This window comes from Aquarana catesbeiana, linkage group LG05 (genome assembly GCF_042186555.1).
Source record: "Aquarana catesbeiana isolate 2022-GZ linkage group LG05, ASM4218655v1, whole genome shotgun sequence".
Classification (NCBI taxonomy): Eukaryota; Metazoa; Chordata; class Amphibia; order Anura; family Ranidae; genus Aquarana; species Aquarana catesbeiana.
The window spans coordinates 86,701,397-86,708,600 of NC_133328.1; the positions used below are offsets into that span (position 1 = coordinate 86,701,397).

Genomic DNA, 7,204 nt, shown 5'->3' on the forward strand with positions numbered 1-7,204 from the left:
TCAGCCCGTAGCATGCTTGCAGGAACCATAGGGATATCACATGGTGCATGCACCTTTTTTCTGCGGCCCGCCAGAGTGTGAACCGAGCCTTAAGTTGCGTTTAGAGCAAGAACGGTTACAAAGTTAAACCCATCAGGTTTTATTTTTTGATTTAGCTGTTGGAGAGATTTCTCTTTGCTTCCTATTCCAGAGGCACAGCGGGAAGTAAGAAAAGCTCTCTTCAAGGGGAGATCCCCTTGAATGCTGGCCATTGATAGATCAAAATCTGTCCGGTTCTGCAGTGACCAGACAAATTTTGATCTTTGTATAGCTGTTCCTGTTCAACAGAAGTCGATCTTTAGACCAACTTTTGTCAGTGAGAACGTTGATGCACTTTTGTCGATCAGCAGCTTTAACAAATCGGCTGCAGTTGCCAATTAGTGTATGTTGACAGTAGAGAGAGTCCCACAATGCCTCTGCCGGTGAGAATTCCTACATCCACCTTGTTTGTGTGGATGGAGGAATCTGTTTTGTTGGGTTTTTTTTGTTCAGCAACATTCATCTAAATCACCAAGTCAGGTTTCTCCACTGGAAGATATCCACTTTATTCCTGTTTCAGTAACAACCTAAAACGTTTGGATTTTCCATCATTCTCTATATCAGACATATCAGGCACAATGGTAACAGGACCAACAGTGGAGCAGTCATACTGTAGTGACACGTATGCTCTGTCATTACCTGTAGTCTGTTCCGACCGCTCCATCTACAGGTCAGAGGACGGCAGGGGGTGGAGCCATGACTACCTGTGCAGTGACTTCTGGGTTGGGTGTCATTCAGGAAGTAACAGCTACTATACTAGTGAATATTGCCCTAAAAGCTGCATGTTTTTGTTACAGCTGTTAGGCCAACTCATGCTTAACGCTGAAGTCCAGCCTTAACTTCAGGTTATCTGCAAATATACAGACATTCAATGTGATCAGCTACAGCAGAATTCTATACACAACTACAAATCTCCAATCACAGGAATCTGTGCTGTGTGTGATATGGTCCTAAATAAAGCTCTCCACCAATAACATCCACGTACAGTCGGCTGGAGGAGGTAGCATAGTGAGGAGACAAAGGTCATCAGACACCAAAGAAATGAATGAAACGTAATTTTAATATTTCAATAAAGTTGAAAGAAAAAAAAAAAGTACCCGTCGCACCCACATTAGCAGACCTCACATGTACACGTGTTTTTACTAGAGGTCGACCGATATAGTGGCGATTTTTGGCATTTTTTAATGAACCTGCATCGGCCGATTGTGCTGCAAATTGGGCTGATTAATTTATGCACTAGCCGGTTCACACAGGGGCGATACGACTTGCGGGGCAACTCAGCGCGACCCCGCACAGCGCGACTTGCAAATTACTTCTGTAATAGAAGTCAACGCGAGTCGCCTGAAGTCGCCCCATCGGAGCGAATTGAGACTCTCCTATCCTATCAAGTCCGAGAACATCGCTGATAAAAGAAGCAAAGAGATACAATGCTTCTACTTATCAAAGAAATTAACTCGGTGTGTAGAAGATCTCAGTTTAACCATTTAAAGACTAAGGCCCCTTTCACACTTGTAAGACTTGTGTTTAATAAATGTTTAATTTAAGAAATTTTCTGTATCACTTCTTATTACTTAACTGTTAGATTTAATGAAATAAAGGGAAAAAAAAAATTGGCCCAAAAAAAAAAAAAAATCGGCATCATACGTCGGCCATCGTGATTTCTAAATATCGGCATCGGCCAGAGGAAAACCCATATCGGTTGACCTCTAGTTTTTACCGTATAGTCTAATGTGAACGAGCCCAAACATTCTTAAAGCGGAACTTAACCCATCAATTTACACACTTCCCAAAACAGTGACATTCAAGGCATGCCATGAATGAGAACTGTCACAGTTGCTTGTGCTAATGAACTGTCAAGCTATCAAATGCTGTCAGGTTTTTGTTTTTTTTTGCCATCTGTGTCCAATTAGGGAGATTTCCTTTCACTTCCTGTCCCATAGCCAAAACAGGAAATGAGAGGAAATCCCACCAGAAGTGAGGAATGCCTGGTTGTCACCAAAACTAGTGTCCCCATAGCAAGCTTTCTCCTCTATTGGTGTTGTAATGTCAACTTGGGATTTTCTTTTACTTTCACTTTTGATGTTAACGATAAACAGGACAAATAGAGAGGGTGCATCTCCCTAATGGGGACACAGACAGCAATAATAACTGGCAGGCGTTCTAATCCATCTCCACTCTATCCAAAAGTAAAAAAAGTTTTTCCTTTAGTTGCACTTTAACTCTCTTTTTTAAAAACGTACTGGCAGGCAGGGTATTTATGACATAAAAGCTTCCTCCTGCCTCTCAGCTGCCATGTACACGGAACCACGCATTCACAGCTCAGTGTACATATTTGGCACAGGAGTAACAACATTGTTGTCCGGCCATTTAAGAGGCTGAACAGACGGAACCCAGGAGGAACACTGGCTGAAGATGGACGCACCCAGGATCCTCAGGATCGGTCACACTGCAGTGCTGGAGGGTTTTTCTGGCAGGTAAGTCTTCCATAATATGCTAATGTGGTGTGCATACTAGTACATTATGCCATTATTCACGTTGGGGGGGTCACTAAAAATATATATATAGGAGCTTAATACGGCTTTAAAGTATAACTAAAGGCAAAACTTTTTTTTAATTTTGGACAGAGTGGAGACCTGTCCAAAAAAACCTGTCAGCTTTTATTGCTGTCTGTGTCCCCATTAGGGAGATTCACCCCCTCTAATTTGTCCTGTTTACAGTTATCATTGAAAGTAAAAGAAAAAAAAAAAAAATCACAAATTTTGGGCTGTTCCCAGAAAAGTAATAGAGGGGAAATCTTACAATGGGGACCTGGGGGTCCCCAAAGAATTCACTTAAAAGAACAAGTTCACCTTTGAGAACATGTTACATGTTCCACCCGTTTTTAGGGTGGAACATAGAACATGTTCCCAATGCTGCCCGCTGCCCTCTCTCCCTGTGGCAGCAGTATGGAAAGAAGTTTCCTGTACAAGCTGTCACTGTTTAAAATCAGCATGAGGCTCCGCCCACACGACCGCGTCACTAATTTACACAGCTGTGTGTGTGAATGAACTACAAGTCCCAACATTCTTTGCGGTTGTCTACTTGTAGTTCTCAATGAACTGTCACAGTGCTGTGGAGCGCCGTGGAAGTTCATTGATTAGTTCCTGTCAGTGTATCTGCCCGTCCGTACGGGATGTACAGGTATACAAATATACTGACAGGTCTGCAGGAGATCTGCATGGCACCAGCGCTCTTCTGATCGCTGCTGAAATGCTTTCCAGGCTCCAAAAGAAAAAAAATAAAATAATAAATGCACTTTTTTTTTACCTGCAAAAGGTGAACTTATCCTTTAATTTGCAGGGATTTCCTCTCACTTTCTGTTTGGCTGTGGGACGTAAAGTGAAATATCTGCAATAGGACACAAAATCTGACAGCGGTTATAACCCTCCCTTACTCTATCCAAAATGAAAAAAAGCTGGTGTCCCCATTGGAAGATTTCCCCTTGATTACTTTTCTGGGGACGACCAAAAATTTGGGATTTTTTTACTTTCACTTTCGATTATAATAGCAAGCTTTCTCCTCTATTGATGTTGTGATGCCAACCCAAAACTTGGGATTTTCTTTTACTTTCACTTTTGATGTTAATGGTAAACAGGACAAATAGAGGGGGATCTCCCTAAAGGGGGCACAGACAGCAATAAAAACTGACAAGTGATCGAATCCATCTCCACTCTATCCAAAATAAAAATAAAAATAAATAAATAGTGCTTTTAGTTATACTGTACAGCTTTCTCCTCTTAGGCCTCATGCACACTATGCTCTTCTGAACACCTCTCTCCTGATAGGAGAAATGCAGCGATAAGAACATACCCAAAGCTGAGTGTTGCAAACGCATTCAGGCGTGTTTAGACGTGTTCAAGCACATCAAGCGTGTGGGAGTTCATTCATTTCATTGGCCAGAATTGATTAATTCTGGCCATTGAAATGAATGTTCAAGTGCTAAACATGCCTAGCATTTAGCTGTGTCAGTTGTTTTATCTGTGCAAATGCTCCTTCCCTGAACATAATTTTGCTGCGTCCAGATCTCTGCCCCTAAACCCCTGTGTGTGTAATGACATATAGGCTGACATAGAGGGGTGTTTAGAGGCAGAGAAAAAAAAAATGTACCAAACTCCTGGAAACCAGGCCGACAGCTGCAGCGTGAGCGAGGCCTAAGGCTCCTTTTACACTGGCGGAGTCCGCCAGCAGATCCACCCGCAGAGCAGGGAATCTCTCTGTTGATCCCCATTGAGCAGGTGAATGACAAGTCTGTGTCTGCTCTGCTGAGATCGAACAGACGACAGGCCCATGTCTGCTCCGCTGATGCAGAAAGGACAAGGACACAGCCTGCTGTCCTCTACGAGCTGTCGGATGGAAACGGACTTCCTGTCTGGTCATATCAGAGAGCCCACACAGGACAAGATCCAGGATCTCAGTGTGACCATATCAGAGAGCCCACACAGGACAAGATCCAGGATCTCAGTGTGACCATATCGTAGAGCCCACACAGGACAAGATCCAGGATCTCAGTGTGATCATATCAGAGAGCTCACACAGGACAAGATCCAGGATCTCAGTGACCGCGGGGAAGGGTCCTCGTCCATCAGATACACGTATCCCCCTCAGGGTCTCACTCCTCCCGCTGCACTCCCCATCAGTATAACATTACAGTGATGAGATCCTATCCTGTATAGAGCCCACACAGGACAAGATCCAGGATCTCAGTGTGATCATATCATAGAGCCCACACAGGACAAGATCCAGGATCTCAGTGTGATCATATCATAGAGCTCACACAGGACAGGATCCAGGATCTCAGTGACCGCTGGGAAGGGTCCTCGTCCATCAGACATACGTATCCCCCTCAGGGTCTCACTCCTCCCGCTGCACTCCCCATCAGTATAACATTACAGTGATGAGATCCCATCCTGTATAGGGCCCACAGACTGGAGACCAGGAAGAACACACAGCCCACACCTGGGGACCTCATACAGGTGACAATGGTGTGATGGGGAAGAACAAAGGCTGGCGCACCACTGACGTCACCTGTGTGACATCACCAGCCAGGACATCTTCCTAAGAAGGGTGGGAGGGTAGAGGAGGGGGTGGCGGGTCCCCGGGCTCCTCTGTCACACATGACTCAGCAGCAGTGATAGGTGACAGGGGAAAGGTTCACACTGGGCGACATGCCGCAAAGTATCACCCAGCTCCTGTCCTCAGGACACCGAACTCTACCTACCCCAGCCTCCTCCTCCCTAACCTGTGACAGGTGACCCGTTACCTGGGAGCTCACACCGGTCACCACTCAGCAACAAAAACAGCAGCCGCTCCGGACATTTGCCTTGACAACGGAAGTCCCGCCCCCGGCAACCCGGCTCCATCGCCTACCCTGATTGGTTGCAACCGGCATGTCAGCTAAGCCTGTGAGTGGTGACAATGTACGCCAATCACATTGTGCTCTGCTGCGTAATGATGTCATTGACAGAAAGCCGGATGCACAATGTGCATGGACAATAAAGCTTGCTTGATTACAAAAAAAAAAAAAAACTGCAGGGGATTACCAAGGAAGAAGAGGAGAGCTGTGTGTGCTGGTCTGACTCCAGAGTATATACAGGGGACTGTACACAGTGCTGAGCCCATTGATGGGGGTACAGGGGGCTGTACACAGTGCTGAGCCCATTGATGGGGGTACAGGGGACTGTACACAGTGCTGAGCCCATTGATGGGGGTACAGGGGGCTGTACACAGTGCTGAGCCCATTGATGGGGGTGCAGGGGGCTGTACACAGTGCTGAGCCCATTGATGGGGGTGCAGGGGGCTGTACACAGTGCTGAGCCCATTGATGGGGGTGCAGGGGGCTGTACACAGTGCTGAGCCCATTGATGGGGGTACAGGGGGCTGTACACAGTGCTGAGCCCATTGATGGGGGTGCAGGGGGCTGTACACAGTGCTGAGCCCATTGATGGGGGTACAGGGGGCTGTACACAGTGCTGAGCCCATTGATGGGGGTGCAGGGGGCTGTACACAGTGCTGAGCCCATTGATGGGGGTGCAGGGGGCTGTACACAGTGCTGAGCCCATTGATGGGGGTGCAGGGGGCTGTACACAGTGCTGAGCCCATTGATGGGGGTGCAGGGGGCTGTACACAGTGCTGAGCCCATTGATGGGGGTACAGGGGGCTGTACACAGTGCTGAGCCCATTGATGGGGGTACAGGGGGCTGTACACAGTGCTGAGCCCATTGATGGGGGTACAGGGGGCTGTACACAGTGCTGAGCCCATTGATGGGGGTACAGGGGACTGTACACAGTGCTGAGCCCATTGATGGGGGTGCAGGGGGCTGTACACAGTGCTGAGCCCATTGATGGGGGTGCAGGGGGCTGTACACAGTGCTGAGCCCATTGATGGGGGTGCAGGGGGCTGTACACAGTGCTGAGCCCATTGATGGGGGTGCAGGGGGCTGTACACAGTGCTGAGCCCATTGATGGGGGTACAGGGGACTGTACACAGTGCTGGGAGAGGCTGTGCAGTGAGAAGAGGGATTAAAAGACTTGTCAGGTTTTGTTGTTGTCCCCATTATGGAGCTTCAATCTTTATAATTGGTCTAAAAACCGATAGTACTGAGATTGAAATAAAATCCCACATTATGGGTGGTCAGCAGAACAGCACTAGAGGGCAAATCTTCAAATGGGAACACTGGTTCTGGTGATAACCTGGGATTCTTTCACTTTGAAGGGATTTGCTCTCACTTCCTGTCCTGGCTTTGGGACAGGAAGTGAAGGGAAATCTCCTAAATGAAAAGACCCTAAAAAGGGTTGAAACCCTCCCTTACTCAATTCAGAATGAAAAAAATGATTTTAGTTCTACTTTAAAGTGTTTTATGGGCAAAACCTTTTTATCTATTTTTTTTTATTGCTGTTTTTGGCATATTTTATTAGATTTATCACTTAAAGTGGTTCTAAAAGCTTGAGGTTTTTTACCTTCATGCATGAAGGTAAAATACCTCTTTGCAGCAGCCCCCCTCCCTACAAACCTGAGCACCATAACGATACAGCGATGTGCACGAGAGACTCGGCTCTCCGTGGGAGTCTCCCTCCTCATTGGCTGAGA

The 7,204-nt window shown here is 46.7% G+C and overlaps 1 protein-coding gene across 1 annotated transcript in view; it reads right to left on the minus strand.

Moving 5' to 3' along the window:
• UBE3C (ubiquitin protein ligase E3C) overlaps nt 1-5,525 on the minus strand; it is a 190,566-nt gene extending 185,041 nt beyond the window's left edge. The window contains exon 1 of the mRNA XM_073629937.1: nt 5,378-5,525. The gene's annotated coding sequence lies outside the window, so the exon portion shown is untranslated. The remainder of the gene's footprint in view (nt 1-5,377) is intronic.
• Between the last annotated feature and the right edge of the window lie 1,679 nt (nt 5,526-7,204).